This window comes from Pleurodeles waltl, chromosome 4_2, assembly GCF_031143425.1.
Source record: "Pleurodeles waltl isolate 20211129_DDA chromosome 4_2, aPleWal1.hap1.20221129, whole genome shotgun sequence".
Lineage (NCBI taxonomy): Eukaryota > Metazoa > Chordata > Amphibia > Caudata > Salamandridae > Pleurodeles > Pleurodeles waltl.
Genome location: NC_090443.1, coordinates 1,032,004,334 through 1,032,025,027, shown reverse-complemented (window position 1 = coordinate 1,032,025,027; position 20,694 = coordinate 1,032,004,334).

Below are 20,694 nucleotides of genomic sequence, written 5' to 3'. Positions count from 1 at the left end.
GGGAGCCCAGAAACAGGACAGGGAGCTAGGGCTACCGGGGCAGGGAGCCATAGAAACAGGACAAGGAGCTAAGGCTGCAGGGAGCCCTAGAAACAGGACAGGGAGCTAAGGCTACAGGGGCAGGGAACCCTACAAACAGGACAGGGAGCTGAGGCCACAGGAGCAGAGAGCCCAGAAACAGGGCAGAGACCTTAGCCTACAGGGGCAGGGAGCCATAGAAACAGGACAGGGAGCTAAAGCTACAGGAGCAGGGAGCCCAGAAACAGGACAGCGAGCAAAGTCTACAGGGGCTGGTAGCCCAGAAACAGGACAGGGACTAAGGCTACAGGAGCAGGGAGCCCTAGAAACAGGACAGGGAGCTAAGGCTGCAGGGAGCCATAGAAACAGGACAGGGAGCGAAGGCTCCAGGGACAGGGAGCCATAGAAACAGGACAGGGAGCTAAGGCCACAGGTGCAGGAAGCCATAGAAACTGGACAGGGAGCTAAGGCTACAGGGGCAGGGAGCCCAGAAACAGGACAGGGAGCTATGGCTACAGGGGCAGGGAGCCATAGAAACAGGTCAGGCAGCTAAGGCTACAGGGGCAGGGAGCCATAGAAACAGGACAGGGAGCTAAGGCTACAGGGGCGGGGAGCCCGGAAAGAGGACAGGGAGCTAGGGCTACAGGGGCAGGGAGTCCAGAAACAGAACAGGGACCTCATGCACAGGGAGCCATAGAAGCGGGTCAGGGAGCTAAATCTACAGGTGCAGGGAGCCCTAGAAACAGGACAGGGAGCTAGGGCTACAGGGGCAGCGAGCCCAGAAACAGGACAGAGACCTTAGCCTACAGGGGCAGGGAGCCATAGAAACAGTACAGGGAGCTAAGGCTACAGGTGCAGGGAGCCATAGAAACAGGACAGGGAGCTAAAGCTACAGGAGCAGAGAGCCCAGAAACAGGACAGGGAGCAAAGTCTACAGGGGCTGGTAGCCCAGAAACAGCACAGGGACTAAGGCTACAGGAGTAGGGAGCCCTAGAAACAGGACAGGGAGCTAAGGCTGCAGGGAGCCATAGAAACAGGACAGGGAGCTAAGGCTCCAGGGGCAGGGGGCCATAGAAACAGGACAGGGAGCTAAGGCCACAGTCGCAGTAAGCCATAGAAACTGGACAGGGAGCTAAGGCTACAGGGGCAGGGAGCCCAGAAATAGGAGAGGGAGCTATGGCTACAGGGGCAGGGAGCCATAGAAACAGGTCAGGCAGCTAAGGCTACAGGGGCAGGGAGCCATAGAAACAGGACAGGGAGCTAAGGCTACAGGAGCAGGGAGCCCAGAAACAGGACAGGGAGCTAAGGTTATGGGGGCAGAAAACCCTAGAAACAGGACAGGGAGCTAAAGCTCCTGGGGCAGGGACCCCAGAAACAGGACAGGGAGCTTGAGCTACAGAGAGTCATAGAAACGGGACAATGAGCTAAGGCTGCAGGGGCGGGGAGCCCTAGAAACAGGACAGGGAGCTCGGGTTACAGGGGCAAGGATCCCAGAAACAGGACAGGGAGCCAAAGCTGCAGGGAGCCCAGAAACAAGACAGGGAGCTAAGGCTACAGGGGCAGGGAGCCCAGAAAACAGGACAGGGAGCTAAGGCTACAGGGGCAGGGAGCCCTAGAAATGGGACAGGGAGCTAGGGCTACAGGGGCAGGGAGCCAAGAAACGGGACATGGAGCTAGGGCTACAGGGGCAGGGAGCCCAGAAACAGGACAGGAGCTAGGACTACAGGGGCAGCGAGCTCAGAAACAGGACAGGAAGCTAAGGCTACAGGGACAGGGAGCTCAGAAACAGGACAGGGAGATAAGGCTACAGGGGCAGGGAGCCCAGAAATAGGACAGGGAGCTAAGGCTACGGAGGCAGGGAGCCATAGAAACAGGACAGGGAGCTAAGGCTGCAGTGGTAGGGAGCCCTAGAAACAGGGAGCTAAGGCTACAGGTGCAGGGAGCCCAGAAACAGGAGAGGGAGCTAATGCTACAGGGGCAAGGATCCCAGAAACAGGACAGGGAGCTAAGGTTGCAGGGGCAGGGAGCCACAGAAATGGATAGGGAGCTAAGGTTGCAGGGGCAGGGAGCCATAGAAATGGTAGGGAGCTGAGGCTGCAGGGGCAGGGAGCCATAGAAATGGTAGGGAGCTGAGGCTGTAGGTGCAGGAAGCCACAGAAATAGGGTAGGGCGCTAAGTTTGCAGGGGAGGGAGCCATAGAAAGTAGTACTGGGAGTCACCCACAGTGCAATACCTGGTCACAGAAATGGGGACACACATACTTTGGGACAGAGAAACACGTATAGGTCCTGGAGACACAGACCAGCGATGAGACAGACATGAACTTGGAAATAAGGGGTCAGGGACAGTGTGACACGGACATAGAGGCATGGGAAGATGCTAATAGGGACACACGGACAGGCAAAAGATGGCATGGACATCAGGGCAGGTAGATGTGGACAAACTGGACCATTTTAATTTTTCATTTTGATACACATCCCGTTTTCCTTTAAGGCTACAGGCTGCATTTAAAAAAATGTATATTTGCTTTATTTAACAGCAATCACAGTCATGGTGGTCTCCTGACCCCAGCAGGCCACATGTAGAGAAAACTACTTAGAGAGCTACTCAAATACCCTTGAAGATACCATAATCTTCAATAAAGCAACAATGAAGTTTAAGATAATAAGAGCTATATATAATCAGCCAACTATAAACACATGATATCAGGCTGCTAAACTCTAGCAATTAATCACAGATAGAGTAATCCTATTATATGATTTTATATAAAAAAAAATATTTTTGTTATTATTATTCAGTGATGGTACAATCATAGATAAATATATACATCATTTTATAAAAGAAAGACCAATAAAGTACCTAAGTCAGACATACCACAAGCATACTGGACTGAACAAATGAAAAGGAAAATCTTATCTACAAGTGAAACATGACATCAATACAACTAATCCTAATAACATAGTGAAACTAAAACAATTTTTAATGATAAAGATATATGAATATAAATTCTTCTAATACATTAATGATAATCTAATACATAAAAAGAAAGCCAATGCTGGTAATGGTGGTTCCGGCTGTTTCTATCTCATTACGAAGCAGATGCCAATTGTAAAACAAGGAAATGAGCTAAATGAATAACAAAAACCACATAATAAATAAGTGGGTAAATAGATAATAAGATTAAATGTTCATAATGTAATAGATATGTGTTCCTACTATTGTTTATAAGTAATAGAATTCACCTGAATATTAATTGGTAGCAACTGTGGAAGTTAGGTCCTTAAGTTTGATTTTTGTGGATCCTCAAAGTTATGGCGATACGGACGATGAATCCTGGATATGTGTATCTAGGTATTATAAACGAAACTGTTACTGTTAATACTGAATCCACAAAAATCTAACTTAAGGACCTAACTTCCACAGTTGCTACCAATTAATATACAATTGGCATCTGCTTCGTAATGAGATAGAAACAGCAGGAACCACCATTACTACATAAAAAAGTTAGAAAAGATTCCTCAAGTAAGGTTTTTCTTTATTAGAATCTACTATCTCTATCATTTAACATACACAAAGACGCATGTACTCACTGAAGGGAAGTAATGAATGCTGGTAACACAATGCAAGGCACCCTCCAAATATGATTTACTAACTACTGGTTTCCCTAGCTATATCTAGGATGCACCATTGCTATGTATTAAACACTTGCCATTCTACGTTTTCTAATTAAATGCCTTCAGTTTTGAGCACTCTATCTTTCATACTCTATTACTAACAACACTATATAAAGTATATTCAGATTTCTTGGGCATCTATCCTGATATGACAACACATCACCTCTGATAGATACATATATAAAATATAAATAGGTGACTTCTAGTATACTAGCACTATGATTCATATAAATTATCATATAATTTCTTTTATCAGATTTTTTTACTACACCATCAAAAAATACACCACAAATCTAAAATCAAATTTATAAGAAGAACTGGCTGCTAAGACTAGACCACTAATGAACAGTACCATTGGGAACGGCCCTGAAGAAGGTGACCCATAATATCATACAACACCGAAACGCGCGTAGGCCTCTTGGTCCCTACGGTACCACTTCGATAGAACCACGCCAGCATTGGCTTTCTTTTTATGTATTAGATTATCATTAATGTATTAGAAGAATTTATATTCATATATCTTTATCATTAAAAATTGTTTTAGTTTCACTATGTTATTAGGATTAGTTGTATTGATGTCATGTTTCACTTGTAGATAAGATTTTCCTTTTCATTTGTTCAGTCCAGTATGCTTGTGGTATGTCTGACTTAGGTACTTTATTGGTCTTTCTTTTATAAAATGATGTATATATTTTTCTATGATTGTACCATCACTGAATAATAATAACAAAAATATTTTATTAATATAAAATCATATAATAGGATTACTCTATCTGTGATTAATTGCTAGAGTTTAGCAGCCTGATATCATGTGTTTATAGTTGGCTGATTATATATAGCTCTTATTATCTTAAACTTCATTGTTGCTTTATTGAAGATTATGGTATCTTCAAGGGTATTTGAGTAGCTCTCTAAGTAGTTTTCTCTACATTGGTTTATTCCCTCTTTGAGCTACACTCATTCGTTCAGGGAATCCCCTTATAACTATTTTCCCAGCAGGCCACATCCCTGTGATTTTTGCGATTCACAATGGCTCGCAAAATGAGACCTACCACATGAATATTAATGAGGTAGGTCCATTTGCAACCAAAAGCGACTCACACAATGGCCCTCATTCTGACCCTGGCGGTCGGTGATAAAGCGGCGGCCAACCCGCCAACAGGCCGGCGGTCCAAAATATGCAATTCTGACCCTGGCGGGAACCGCCAACACAGCCCGCCGCATTAACACTCCGCCCGCCACGGCAGAACAAACAAACAGCGCGGCGGTCACCGCCAACAGCCAGGCGGCAGACAATGTACCGCCCACCCTATCACGACCCACCAATCCGCCACCTTTTCCGGGGCGGGAGCCCCGCCGATAAAAACACGGCGGAAACAGACTACGAACGGGAAAACGCTCACCTCCACATACTCCACGCGAGATTCCGGCAGTATGGAACCCGAGTTACAGGTCATCCCCGCACTCCTATACCTGCTCCTGTACCAGGAGCACGCCCGGCGGCGCGGAAGACATCGGTGAGTACTGCACCTACGACACAGGGGAGGGAAAAGATTACCGGCACACACCCACCCACACACACCCACTACAACACACACATCAATGCATTCCCACAGATCACTGTCACAACCCACAAACCCCCCCCTCCGAAATAATGCAAAGACCAAAAGAAGAGATCTTAAATGGGCAGATATATTGAAAAATGGACAGCAGTAATCCAAATAAATAAATAAACTATGTACAAAATATATACATCTACTATATGTAGTCCAACCACTGTCCGTGGACCACAGGGGTCCTGAGCAAAGGGGCAAGGCCCAGTCCCACGACAAGAACTCCACGGAGAGAACACTGCAGGGGCATCAGAAAGAAAAAAGGACAGGCACCTCAGGGGGAAGGGAAGGGGGGGCACCTCAGCCACTTGAGTACACGACGCCAGATCCACGAGGGGACTCCATGACCACTGGCCCATCCTGGGGAGTGCAAAGCCACAGTCCATACAGTCCATACAGTGGGTGGCCTGCCCACTGGGCCATCCTGGGGAGTGCAAAGCCACAGTCCATACAGTCCATACAGTGGGTGGCCTGCCCACTGGGCCATCCTGGGGAGTGCAAAGCCACAGTCCATACAGTCCATACAGTGGGTGGCCTGCCCACTGGCCCATCCTGGGGAGTGCAAAGCCACAGTCCATACAGTCCATACAGTGGGTGGCCTGCCCACTGGGCCATCCTGGGGAGTGCAAAGTCACAGTCCATACAGTCCATACAGTGGGTGGCCTGCCCACTGGGCCATCCTGGGGAGTGCAAAGCCACAGTCCATACAGTCCATACAGTGGGTGGCCTGCCCACTGGGCCATCCTGGGGAGTGCAAAGCCACAGTCCAAACAGTCCATAACAGACTCCACTGCCACTGGAGGAGGCATGTTGGCCAGAGGACATCCTGCAGCCCTGCCCGAGACAGATCCTGCCCTGCCACGTCTGCCAAAGGGCCAGCGGTTCTTGCCTGGAAGGGCCCAGTTCAGCGGTTCTTGAGACGGCGGTCCCCAGCGGAGCGGTGCTGGAGACGGCGGGGCCCAGTTCAGCGGTTCTTGCCTTGAAGGGCCCAGTTCAGCGGTTCTTGCCTTGAAGGGCCCAGTTCAGCGGTTCCTGCCTTGAAGGGCCCAGTTCAGCGGTTCTTGCCTTGAAGGGCCCAGTTCAGCGGTTCTTGCCTTGAAGGGCCCAGTTCAGCGGTTCTTGAGACGGCGGTCCCCAGCGGAGCGGTGCTGGAGACGGCGGGGCCCAGTTCAGCGGTTCTTGCCTTGAAGGGCCCAGTTCAGCGGTTCTTGCCTTGAAGGGCCCAGTTCAGCGGTTCTTGCCTGGAAGGGCCCAGTTCAGCGGTTCTTGAGACGGCGGTCCCCAGCGGAGCGGTGCTGGAGACGGCGGGGCCCAGTTCAGCGGTTCTTGCCTTGAAGGGCCCAGTTCAGCGGTTCTTGCCTTGAAGGGCCCAGTTCAGCGGTTCTTGAGACGGCGGTCCCCAGCGGAGCGGTGCTGGAGACGGCGGGGCCCAGTTCAGCGGTTCTTGCCTTGAAGGGCCCAGTTCAGCGGTTCTTGCCTTGAAGGGCCCAGTTCAGCGGTTCTTGCCTTGAAGGGCCCAGTTCAGCGGTTCTTGAGACGGCGGTCCCCAGCGGAGCGGTGCTGGAGACGGCGGGGCCCAGTTCAGCGGTTCTTGCCTTGAAGGGCCCAGTTCAGCGGTTCTTGCCTTGAAGGGCCCAGTTCAGCGGTTCTTGAGACGGCGGTCCCCAGCGGAGCGGTGCTGGAGACGGCGGGGCCCAGTTCAGCGGTTCTTGCCTTGAAGGGCCCAGTTCAGCGGTTCTTGCCTTGAAGGGCCCAGTTCAGCGGTTCTTGAGACGGCGGTCCCCAGCGGAGCGGTGCTGGAGACGGCGGCCATTCCATGGCCAACTGCTCATTGCCTGGTGGTGCCCTCCTGGGCAGCGGGGATGGTGCTCCTTCAATGCCCACCTGGGCTGTGGGTGGTGGGGCCCTCCTGGCCAGCTGGGCTGGGTCCTCCCTGGGCAGCGGCTATGGGGGTGGTGGGCTCCTCCTGGGCAGCTGTGACGGGTCCTCCATGGGCAGCGGCTATGGGGGTTGCGGGCTCCTCCTGGGCAGCTGTGACGGGTCCTCCATGGGCAGCAGGCCTGCTGCCTGACTTCTCCGCCTTGCTGCCCTTGCCCTCCTTAGTCGGGAGTCTGTGGCCCTTTCCTCCCTTTGGAGCTGTGGCTGTTGACGGTGGCTGGCTAGTGTCCTGGGGGGATATAGAACCCGGGCTCCTGCGGCGGCCCTTCCGCCTTCTGCTCCTCTTCCCAGGAGGTGGGCTGGCTGTCCCCTTGCTGCTGGGCGAAGATCCAGACCTGCGGGCTGGTGGGCTCCAATACCCCTGCACCCTTGTCAAGGGGGCTGCAGGGCTGGTGGTGGCTGAGGTGCTCTTCTTACCCCGACGAGAAGGAGGGGGGGGGCTCAGGGTCAGGAAAGAAGATAGCAGTAGAGAGATAGATTTTCTTGGGACAATGGATAGTGGTAGGTACAGTGGGTATGGGAGTGGAGGGAGAGGATGTGGTTGTAGGCGAGACAAGTTTGCTGTCTTTGGGTGCAGGTGCAGGAGCGGGAGGCTGTCGTGAGGTGGATGGCAGTTGGGTGGGTGGGTGGCTGCGTTTGTGTGGTGTGGAAGAGGGGGTGACAGACACAGTGGGAGAGGACACAGGGGACGTGTAAATGGCAGTGGGGGTGGTGACTGCACGTGTGCGGACTGTACTGGAGGGTGTGCTGGTGATGGAAACACTGGCTGATGGTGAGGTGAATGAAGGTGTGAGTGTAGACGTCACAGGGAGGGAGGAGGGAGACGAGGAGGTGGGGGTCACAGAGGTGGTAGTGACTGTTGGCATGTCTGCATCGGAATGTTGCTTGTGTGAATGTCTGCGTGATCTGTGGTGCTTATGTTTGGATGAGCTGCTCTTGGGTGTTGAGGTGTGTGCAGGCTGGTCTGATGGTGTGGGTGGGACAGGCAGAGGAACAGGAGACTGGGAGGAGGGAGTTAGTAGAGGGAGGCAGGAGACAGGGACAATGGCTGCCGTCAGTGCTGAGGCCAGAGCCTGGAACGATCGCTGATGGGCAGCCTGACCCAAATGAATGCCCTCCAGGTACGCATTGCTGCGATGAACCTCCCTCTCCACCCCCTGGATGGCATTCAAAAGGGTAGTCTGCCCAACAATGAGCGTTCGGAGGAGGTCAATGACCTCCTCACTGAGGGCAGCGGGGGTAACAGGGGCAGGGCCTGAGGTGCCTGGGGCGAAGGAGATGCCCGGCTTCCTGGCAGAGCGGGCACGGGGCGAACGCTGAGGGGCTGCTGGGAGGGCGGAGATGGTGCGCTGGGTGGCGGCTGTACCTGTAATGGCGGGGGGCACGGATGGTGCCACCCCCGCAAGGGAGCTCCCTTCCGAGGACGTGTCCGTGTCGCTGCAGGGTCCAGTCGTCCCCGTTGTGGAGCTCCCCTCGCCCTCCGTCTCACTGGTCCAGTCAGACTCTGTGGCATGGCCCTCCTGGGCCATGTGAGATGCAGCTCCCTCCTGCCCCGATGCCACTTCTCCTCCGCCTGATGATGCTGATGCACACAAGCACAGAAAGACAAACAAAAAGGGGGGGGGAGAGAGAAATAAAGAGATTTTGAGTACATGGATCACCGGTACAGTTAGCGGACATGACAGACACAGATGCCCCCTGCACTAAGTTGCGCACTTGGGGTCCGCTACGCATTCCGTGGAACATGCCCTACACGCCTAGAGTTGACAACTGCACCCATGGATGACACTGCCCAGGGATGGCTGTACTGGCACACTACTGAGGGTGGTGGCTGGGGACACAGGAGTTTACGGGGGTGCCTAGCCTACAGATATCGCCCTGGCCTAGGGGGACCCACAGCCCTCCTCCCCCACCCAGACACCTCCACTGCGCGACAACAGAGTAGATTATGCTTGTACTCACCCCCTTGTGTCTGCTGTGCTGCCCTCACGCGCCCATCCAAATCAGGGTAGGCCACCGCCAGGATCCGGAACATCAGGGGGGTCAGTTGACGGCAGGCACCCCGCCTACGTTGGGAGGCCATCCCCAGCAGAGACTCGGCGGTCTTCTTGGTCCCGCGGCGGATGTCCTCCCACCTCTTGCGGCAGTGGGTGCCCCGTCGATGGTGGACCCCTAGGGTCCGGACTTCCTTGGCGATGGCACGCCAAATCCCAATCTTCTCATGGGCGCGGACCTATGTGACACGTACAGGGAGGGAGAAATACCACGTTCAAGTTTGTCTGCATTTTCGTTGCCAGTGGCCCAACATGCCCCCCATCCCCGCCAGGCCCCCCGCCAGGCCCAACATGCCCCCCATCCCCGCCAGGCCCCCCGCCAGGCCCCCCCGATAGGCCCCCCGCCAGGCCCAACATGCCCCCCATCCCCGCCAGGCCCAACATGCCCCCCATCCCCGCCAGGCCCCCCGCCAGGCCCAACATGCCCCCCATCCCCGCCAGGCCCCCCGCCAGGCCCAACATGCCCCCCATCCCCGCCAGGCCCCGCGCCAGGCCCCCCCGCCAGGCCCAACATGCCCCCCATCCCCGCCAGGCCCCCCGCCATGCCCCCGCCAGGCCCAACATGCCCCCCATCCCCGCCAGGCCCCCCGCCATGCCCCCCGCCAGGCCCAACATGCCCCCCATCCCCGCCAGGCCCCCCGCCAGGCCCCCCCGCCATGCCCCCCGCCAGGCCCAACATGCCCCCCATCCCCGCCAGGCCCCCCCGCCAGGCCCCCCGCCAGGCCCCCCGCCAGGCCCAACATGCCCCCCATCCCCGCCAGGCCCCCCGCCATGCCCCCCGCCAGGCCCAACATGCCCCCCATCCCCGCCAGGCCCCCCGCCATGCCCCCCGCCAGGCCCAACGTGCCCCCCATCCCCGCCAGGCCCCCCGCCAGGCCCAACATGCCCCCCATCCCCGCCAGGCCCCCCGCCATGCCCCCGCCAGGCCCAACATGCCCCCCATCCCCGCCAGGCCCCCCGCCAGGCCCCCCGCCAGGCCCCCAAGCCAGCCAGTGGACCCAAATCCATATTGAATTAAACTCACTTGTTGGTCTGGAGGACCGTAGAGTAGCGCATACTGGGGGAGGACCCCATCCACAAGTTTCTCCAACTCTTCTCCAGTGAAGGCAGGGGCCCTTTCCCCAGGCGCAGCAGCCATTGTCCCTTCCAGACCGAGGTCACAGCAACACTTGCAGTATAGGTCCTCTCCTGTGAAAGTTCAAGTCGCGAGTGAATAAGTAGATAGAAAATGGCGGTCACGCCCGCGGCGGTGCGTACCGCGGCGGTGCGTACCGCGGCGGTGCGTACCGCCACCGCCGGCGCCCTTCACCATTGGCTCCTGAAACCCATAGGCTTCAATGTTAACCAATGCGGCTTCGCGCTGCGGTCTTCGATCGCCGACCGCCGCGGTGTGCCACGCCAGCGCATTGACCTCACATCCCATTGTCACACTTCACAGGTCAGGCAGCCGCCATTTCGAGGGTCCACATGGCTCAATTTCAACTGCGTCACACAGGCCTAGGCCTTGCATAGCCACTCATACACGCCATTCACTGCATAGAGAATCGTTTACTGTGCAAGCTGTGAGTACGTACCTGTGGGTTGCTTGACTGTGTGCTCCATGTTGTCCTTCCTAGGCACCGTCCGCTGGGTTTGGCGAGGAGACGGATGAATCCTCCCGTGTACAGGCCGCTGGTGGACCTGTCGACAATGGAAGCACGCCACATTATCCTGACCTACCGGCTTGACCGTGCCACTATACATGAACTGTGTGCCCAGCTGGAGCCCGACCTGATGTCCCCCATCCGCCAACCCACAGGGATTCCCCCTCTGGTGCAGGTCCTGTCAGTACTCCATTTCTTGGCAAGTGGGTCATTTCAGACAACAGTGGGAATTGATTCTGGGATGTCTCAGCCCATGTTTTCGAAGGTGTTATCCAGAGTGTTGTCTGCCCTGATGAAATACATGAGGAGCTACATCCTTTTCCCTGAGGTGGGCGAATTGGCTACAGTGAAGGGTGATTTCTATGCCCTTGGACATATTCCCAACGTCATTGGTGCCATTGATGGGACCCATGTGGCTTTGGTTCCCCCAAGAGACAGGGAGCAGGTGTACAGGAACAGAAAAAGTTACCATTCCATGAACATCCAGGTGGTGTGTTTGGCTGACCAGTACATCTCGCATGTAAATGCCAAATTCCCTGGGTCAGTGCATGACGCCTACATCCTAAGGAATAGCAGCATCCCTTACGTGATGGAACAGCTAGAGAGACACCGTGTATGGCTATTGGGGGACTCTGGGTACCCCAACCTGTCGTGGCTACTGACCCCAGTAAGGAATCCCCGGACCAGGGCAGAGGAACGGTACAATGAGGCCCATGGGCGTACTAGGAGGGTGATCGAACGCACCTTCGGCCTCCTAAAGGCCAGGTTTCGGTGCCTGCATATGACAGGTGGATCCCTAATGTACTCACCTAAGAAGGTGTGTCACATCATCGTGGCCTGGTGCATGCTTCACAACCTGGCTTTGCGCCGCCAGGTGCCTTTCCTGCAGGAGGATGGTCCAGATGGTGGTGTTGTGGCAGCTGTGGAACCTGTGGAGAGTGAAGAGGAGGAAGACGACGGGATGAAACAGACAACAGGGACAGAATCATTGCACAGTACTTCCAATAGGACACAGGTAACAATTCAAACATAATTTAGTAAATGTAAAATACTCTCCTGCATCTCTGCTGCCTGTCTATTTGCCCCAGTGTATGATGACTGAGTTGTGGCTTTTCCCTCCCTATTTCAGATCTGGGGTCCCCACTACGAGTCCTGTGCTTCGTTTCCCCATGGACTACAGCTTTGTGGCAGCTGTTTGTTGACTTCACTATGTACAAGGACATATTTGCACTGTCATGTCAATTACAATATTTTGAAATCACAGCCAGACTCCAGATTGTTTTGTGCAAAATAGGTGTTTATTTCAGTGCTCAAAATGGGATGGGTGGTTTCAAGTGGGTGGGGGCTATGGTGAAGGAATGTCCATGGCAGAGTCCAGAGTAACAGTCACACAGGTGCATTGTCCATAGGCCTGTGGAGAGATGGAGCATGGGCAGTTCAAGGATGGACAGGGTGACAATGTGGGACAGTGGGATGACATCAGGTGGTATCCTTTGCTGGCGGGGGTCTTGACATCCTACTCTGTCTTCTTGCGAGATCTCAGGGCCCTCTTGCGGGGTGGTTCTTCTCCTGCAGGAGGTGGGGGTCTGGTGGGCTGCTGTTGTGCGGGGGCCTCCTGTCCACTAGCGCCGGCGGAGGTGGTTGGCTGTTCTTGGTCCAGGCTAGTGGCAGGGGCCCTTTGTTGTTGTTGAGTGTCCGTCCTGGTGTTGATGAGTTCCTGCAGCAGCCCTACCATGGTAACCAGGGTGGAGGTGAGGGCTCTGATGTCCTCCCTGTACCCCCGATAGTGTTCCTCCTGCAGTACCTGGATCTCCTGGAACCTGGCCAGTACCGTCGCCATCGTCTCCTGGGAGCGGTTGTATGCTCCCATGATGGTGGTGAGGGCCTCGTGGAGAGTGGGTTCCCTGGGCCCGTCCCCCCCCTGTCGCACAGCTGCCCTCCGAGTTGCCCTGTTTCCCTGGGCCTCTGCCCCCCTCGCCGGTGTGCCCACTACCACTGCCCCCAGGTCCCTGTTGTTGTTGGGGTGGTGGGTTATCCTGGGTGCCCTGTAGTGGTAGACACACCGCAGATTGACGCGCCCTGGAGACAGAGGCATGGGCCCGCTGGGTGGGAGCTGTGCTGGTGTTCCCAGAGGGGTTTGGGTCTGTAGTGGCCTGTGGCTGTCTGAGGGGAACCGACTGTCCAGAGGTCCCCGATGGTCCGGGCTGGTCATCAGTGTCCAGGTCGACAGAGCTGCTGTCATCGCTGACGGCCTCTTGGGTGGGGGGGGTGGAGAATTCTGGGCCCTCCGTGGCGGTGTGTTGGCGGTCGGGTCCTGCAGGGGTATAGAGGTATGGTTATAGTTTCAATGTGTGCCATATGGGTGTATCTGTGGGTTCCCGTGTCCCCAAGTGCTGGCATTCGTGTGTGGGGGCTTTGGTGAGGGTGGCTTGTGGGGGGGATGTGTATATGCATTGGGCATGCTTTGGGGATGGGTGTCCATGCTTAGTGGACGCATGCAGGCCTAGGTTTTGGGATGTGTGGGTTGTGATGGTGAGACATTGGCAGGGAATAGGTGTGCTGGGGGTGGGGGTGAGGATGGTGGTGGGGGTGAGGGTGGGGGTGAGGATGGGGGTGGGGGTGAGGGTGGGGTTCGAGGATGGGGGTGAGGGTTGGGGTATGATTTGGCATGCAGGTGGGGGGAAGCAGTATTGAAGCTTCAACTTACCAGAATCCATTCCTCCGCCGACTCCTGCGAGGCCGTCAGGATGCAGGATGTTCAAGACTTCCTCCTCCCATGTTGTAAATTGTGGGGGTTGGGGTGGGGGTCCTCCGCCAGTCTTCTGCACGGCGATGTTGTGCCTGGATACCATGGAACGCACCTTCCCCCGTAGGTCGTTCCATCGCTTCCTGATGTCTTCCCGATTTCTGGGGTGCTGTCCCACAGCGTTGACCCTGTCGACAATCCTCTGCCATAGCTCCGTCCTCCGGGCAATGCTGGTGTATTGGACCTGTGTGCCGAAGAGCTGGGGCTCTACCCGAACGATTTCCTCCACCATGACCCTGAGTTCTTCGTCTGAGAAGCGGGGGTGTCTTTGGGGTGCCATGGAGTGGTGTGTATGATGTGTGGGGTGGAGTATGTGTAGTTAAGTGTGTTGAGTGTGGTGGTGTGTGTTGTTTTGTGTGTGGATATTGTGTGGGTGATGGTGTAGTGTGCCTCTGTGTGATGGTGTTCTGTGATCGCTGCTGTGTCTCTCAGTGCTTCTTTTTGGATTTTGGTCGAAGGGGTTTGTGGGTGATGTGGGTGTGTGTTTTATATTGTATTGTGTGTGTGGGAGTGGTGTGTGTATGTGTATCAGGTGTGTGGAATTCAAATCGTCCAATGTGGCTGAGTTTTGTTCGTTTGTGTGTATTCTGACCGCGGCGGTGTGTACCGCCAATGGAAAACTGCGTTTGAAAGACCGCCGCGTGGATTCGTGGGTCAGAATGGCATGGGCGTATTTCTGTTGGCGTGACGGTGGAGGTTTGGTCACCTCCACTTTTCCGCCGACCGCTGGTCTGGCGGTCTGTTGTGGCTGTCGGATTTTCGGAGGTTTGGCTGCTGCGGGTCAGAATGACCGTGGCGGATTACCGCGACCGCGGCGGAATTATGGAGGATTTCTGACCGGCGGTAGGCGCCTTTTACCGCCGAGGTCAGAATGACCACCAATGTGTTAAACACACATTGGTAAATGGGTGTTTGCAATAAACTAATAGTGAATCACAAAAATTTGCTATTTGGTAATCTAAAAGCCAAACCTATGTGTATCTGCCCCATAGTGCTGCAGTAATACTACCTACTTACTAGAAAATAAAATTCACAAACTCCACCTTTCATATCTTTTCTACGGGTACATCTCAATATGTGTATGTTCATTACTTAGTGGTAAATGTGGGGGAGACGGCAGGAGTGGTGGTAACATGGGGAACTATAATAAAGATACATACACATGTGAGAGATTACGTGTGAGTAAGGAAACAAGTTTAATCCATTGCACCCTCCCCCGTCCACAGGGGACACTTGAGTGCTCCAAAGTTTTATTCAACTGACTTCCTAGCATCAGCTACATCTAGGAGCATTCTACCTCCCACACTCCCTCACAGCATCCCACCCTACAGCCCTGTCCCAATATACCACATACCTCTGCCCTCAGCGTAAAACACAATACTCATTCACTCTGCAAAACAATAAAAATCAATAAATAACACATCCAATGATCTAAAAATAATAGCCAAACAAAAGCAAACATAAAACACCAAAATCACCAATCATTTATATAAAAGAAAGTCTGAGTTTGCCTGGTCTTCAGACATTTTTGGTCTTTCTCTTTACCTTCAAAAGCTTCAACCAGGGCGACTGGAATTAGGTGGCAGGGGATGGCCAAATTATGCAGCAGGTTTGAGTAAATTATGTGGCAAGGGAAGGCAAATTATGAGGCAAAATGTGGCGCCTCTTCTCAAAGCATTATGTCACTATTTTGTCATTTACACCCTTATTAACATTGTCTGGGCATTGGTAGCGCCTTATTAGTTCCAGTTTAACCCTCGAGTATAGCATTAAGCAACAGAAAGGCGACCAGCCAAGCTGTGCAGAGGGTCTTCCACTGCGCGGCAACACTTGTCACTGCACTTTTTGTAACTTTTGAACCGTTTGATTTTTTTAGTGAAAACCTGCAGATTATGCAGCAGATGGTGGATTATGTGAGAAATGGAGCAAACTTATAATTATGCAAAAAAGGCAGAAACTGAACATTCGCATAATTCCAGTGGCCCTGGCTCCGACCCACCCAGGGAATCTCCACCGCTTCCTAGGGCTTCTCATTACGCCCCATTCAAATCACTGCGACTATTAGCACTAATATCCATGATTTTCATTTCTCTACTCAAGTTCCAAACACAAGAGTCCTCCATGTCAATAGCATTTCTGAAAACTTTCATGGCTCTGGTGGGTCTGTTGAACTTGTAAGACTTTTTATGACTCACAGAAGCCTTTATTTTCACCAAACCACCAGCATCCACATTCAATATCTCACTGCCAGTGGTGGGCAGTTCAAGGGGATTGCCAGTGTAAGGCTTGGGATGGACGTTGGGCCAGAGAAAACTCAGGGTTACAGAGCTGTGTTTCCTCCATAGGGGCTGAGGAGCCACACTCCGCACACTGCTGCGCAGAAAGCATGACAAATAAAAAGGTAATAAAAATGTAATTATCGTTTTTGTTATTTACTCTCTGCCAGCAAACGGACTGTGAGGGCAGGGAGGGGCCAGTGTGTCACTGCCGCTGATTGGCAGCAGTGAGGAGTGGCCACTTCAGTTTGAAGTGTGCATGTTTGTTTGGCTGGCTATCTCGGAAGGGCCAGACCGACATGCGCAATTCAAACCTCTCAAACCCAGCTGCCTGAGACAGCTGGGTTGGACAGCAGGCACAGGCCTCCAGTGCCTTTCGGAGCGTAGAGCCAGCCCGCTCCAACCAATCTAGATGCTTCACTCATGCTGTTAACAGCATGAGAGCAACGTATTGATTGAATAAGGGATTTTGCTGTGGGACCTCGTGCTCGGACTGGAGTCTAGAGCCAGGAACAGCAAGGATGTGCTGCAGAACATCGAGGACATGCTGGAGACAGTGTAAGGTAGGTGAAACATATTTTTTGCAAAATGTTTGTTTTGTGCCCCTCCGATTTAATATGTCACCAACCACCATTGAGGTAACCCAGTGGAGACCTTAGTATCTTTGGGAGGTGTGGATGTTGAACCATGGCCTTATCTCCCAGTATGGTGAAATGTAAGCAATGGTCATAAATCAACTGTCCTAAGGTAGAGGCTGTCAGTATGACCACTATGGTGGATAAACTGGTTTTGCAGACCACATCTTTTCCATAAATTTGTCAGCAGTGACAACGAGGTAAGGTTCCACCCTATGGCTATGGTGAACTTTGAGTGGGGAGGGGTTACTATACTGAAAAAGGTATCTGTGTCCCCTGCCATTCCAGTAGAGTGTCTCCTGGGTAATAACTCGAAAACCTCTGCTTGGGCAGAAGTTGAAAGAAGGACTCATGCAGAAATGCTGGGACACCATGAACAGGTCTGAGTGGGCACTAGGACCAAACAGTACTTCAGGGAAGTAAAGGAATCCTGGCACCTGGACTAATGACCCAGGCACCTAGGAAACAGAGAAGTGACAAGAGGGCTGGGAAACCAACCTCAGAAGATCCCAAGGCCCAGAATGAGTCTAACACTCAGAGGAAGAACCTGGAGCCTGAAGGGAAGAGTGCTTCGCTGATGGACCTGCCAAAGCTTGTAGAGTTGCAAAGATCAGGAGGACCCTCTAGGGAGAACTTTTGCCAAGGACAGAGGACCTGTCCCACTCTTGAAGGCCTTTGACAGCAGGGTGAAAGACGAAAGGGAAATGTCAATGGTACACACAGGGTCTACTGGGAGGGAGGAGCACTGTGTAGTGAGGCAGCGGACCCAAAACCAAGGGCAACCAGGAGGTTGGTGGTCTCTCAACAATACAGAGCCTTCCTTCTTAACCTAGGACATGACATCCCCTTGGCTGGGTGTGAGAAAGTAGCCTCTTTCTAGCCTTGTTACCCCCACTTTTGGCCTGTTTGTGAGTGTATGTCAGGGTGTTTTCACTGTCTCACTGGGATCCTGCTAGCCAGGGCCCAGTGCTCATAGTGAAAACCCTATGTTTTCAGTATGTTTGTTATGTGTCACTGGGACCCTGCTAGTCAGGACCCCAGTGCTCATAAGTTTGTGACCTATAGGTATGTGTTCTCTGTGTGATGCCTAACTGTCTCACTGAGGCTCTGCTAACCAGAACCTCAGTGGTTATGCTCTCTCTTTACAAATTGTCACTAACAGGCTAGTGACCAATTTCACCAATTTACATTGGCATACTGGAACACCCTTATAATTCCCTAGTATATAGTACTGAGGTACCCAGGGTATTGGGGTTCCCGGCGATCCCTATGGGCTGCAGCATTTCTTTTGCCACCCATAGGGAGCTCTGACAATTCTTACACAGGCCTGCCACTGCAGCCTGAGTGAAATAACGTCCACGTTATTTCACAGCCATTTACCACTGCACTTAAGTAACTTATAAGTCACCTATATGTCTAACCTTTACCTGGTAAAGGTTGGGTGCTAAGTTACTTAGTGTGTGGGCACCCTGGCACTAGCCAAGGTGCCCCCACATGGTTCAGGGCCAATTCCCCAGACTTTGTGAGTGCGGGGACACCATTACACGCGTGCACTACATATAGGTCACTACCTATGTGTAGCTTCACAATGGTAACTCCGAATATGGCCATGTAACATGTCTAAGATCATGGAATTGCCCCCTCTAAGCCATCCTGGCATTGTTGGCACAATCCCATGATCCCACGGGTCTCTAGCACAGACCCGGGTACTGCCAAACTGCCTTTTCAGGGGTTTCACTGCAGCTGCTGCTGCTGCCAACCCCTCAGACAGGTTTCTACCCTCCTGGGGTCCAGCCAGGCTTGGCCCAGGAAGGCAGAACAAAGGACTTCCTCAGAGAGAGGGTTTTACACCCTCTCCCTTTGGAAAATGGTGTTAAGGCAAGGGAGGAGTAGCCTCCCCCAGCCTCTGGAAATGCTTTCATGGGCACACATGGTGCCCATTTCTGCATAAGCCAGTCTACACCGGTTCAGGGACCCCTCAGCCCTGCTCTGGCGCGAAACTGGACAAAGGAAAGGGGAGTGACCACTCCCCTGACCTGCACCTCCCCTGGGAGGTGCCCAGAGCTCCTCCAGTGTGCTCCAGACCTCTGCCATCTTGGAAACAGAGGTGCTGCTGGCACACTGGACTGCTCTGAGTGGCCAGGGCCAGCAGGTGACGTCAGAGACTCCTTCTGATAGGCTCCTTCAGGTTTTGCTAGCCTATCTTCTCTCCTAAGTAGCCAAACCCTCTTTTCTGGCTATTTAGGGTCTCTGCTTTGGGGATTTCCTTAGATAACGAATGCAAGAGCTCATCAGAGTTCCTCTGCATCTCTCTCTTCACCTTCTGCCAAGGAATCGACTGCTGACCGCGCTGGAAGCCTACAAAACTGCAACAAAGTAGCGAAGACGACTACTGCAACTCTGTATCGCTGATCCTGCCGCCTTCTCGACTGCTTTCCTGGTGGTGCATGCTGTGGGGGTAGTCTGCCTCCTCTCTGCACTAGAAGCTCCGAAGAAATCTCCCGTGGGTCGACGGAATCGTCCCCCTGCAACCGCAGGCACCAAAGAACTGCATCACCGGTCCCCTGGGTCTCCTCTCAGCACGACGAGCGAGGTCCCTTGAATCCAGCAACTCTGTCCAAGTGACTCCCACAGTCCAGTGACTCTTCAGTCCAAGTTTGGTGGAGGTAAGTCCTTGCCTCCCCACGCCAGACTGCATTGCTGGGAACCGCGTCTTTTGCAGCTACTCCGGCTCCTGTGCACTTTCAGAGGGAATCTTTTGTGCACAGCCAAGCCTGGGTCCACGGCACTCCAACCTGCATTTCACGACCTCCTGAGTTGTCCTCCGGCGGCGTGCTACTCCTTTGTGCAACTTCGGGTGAGCACCATTTCACTCCACTTCGTAGTGCCTGTTCCGGCACTTCTGTGGGTGCTGCCTGCTTCTGAGAGGGCTCTTTGTCTTGCTGGGCGTCCCCTCTGTCCCCAGACGCAATTGGCGATATCCTGGTCCCTCCTGGGCCACAGCAGCATCCAATAACCCTAACCGTACGACTTGCAGCTAGCAAGGCTTGTTTGCGGTCTTTCTTCAGGAAAACACTTCTGCACGACTCTCCATGGCGTGGGACATCCATCCTCTAAAGGGGAAGTTTCTAGCCCTTGTCGTTCTTGCAGAAACCTCAGCTTCTACTGTCCAGTAGCAGCTTCTTTGCACCCACAGCTGGCATTTCCTGGGCATCTGCCCACTCTCGACTTGATCGTGACTTTTGGACTTGGTCCCCTTGTTCAACAGGTACTCTCGTCTGGAAATCCATTGTTGTTGCATTGCTGGTTTTGGTCTTTCCTGCAGAATTCCCCTATCACGACTTCTGTGCTCTTTGGGGAACTTTAGTGCACTTTGCACTCACTTTTTAGGGTCTTGGGGTGGGCTATTTTTCTAACCCTCACTGTTTTCTTACAGTCCCAGCGACCCTCTACAAGGTCACATAGGTTTGGGGTCCATTCGTGGTTCGCATTCCACTTTTGGAGTATATGGTTTGTGTTGCCCCTATCCCTATGTGTCCCCATTGCATCCTATTGTAACTATACATTGTTTGCACTGTTTTCTAATACTATACTGCATATTTTTGGTATTGTGTACATATATCTTGTGTATATTTGCTGTCCTCATACTGAGGGTACTCACTGAGATACTTTGGCATATTGTCATAAAAATAAAGTACCTTTATTTTTAGTATATCTGTGTATTGTGTTTTCTTATGATATTGTGCATATGACACTAGTGGTACTGTAGGAGCTTCACTCGTCTCCTGGTTCAGCCTAAGCTGCTCTGCTAAGCTACCAATATCTATCAGCCTTAGCTGCTAGACACCCTATACACTAATAAGGGATGCCTGGTGCAAGGTGTAAGTACCCCTTGGTACTCACTACAAGCCAGTCCAGCCTCCTACACTGGGCATCTGGGGGAGACTTTAAACTTGAAAGGCTAGTCACCCATTTTTACTTACTCCAGATGTCAAAGAAACTAAAGGACTTCCGTCACTCCTGTGTCACTGGCTAAG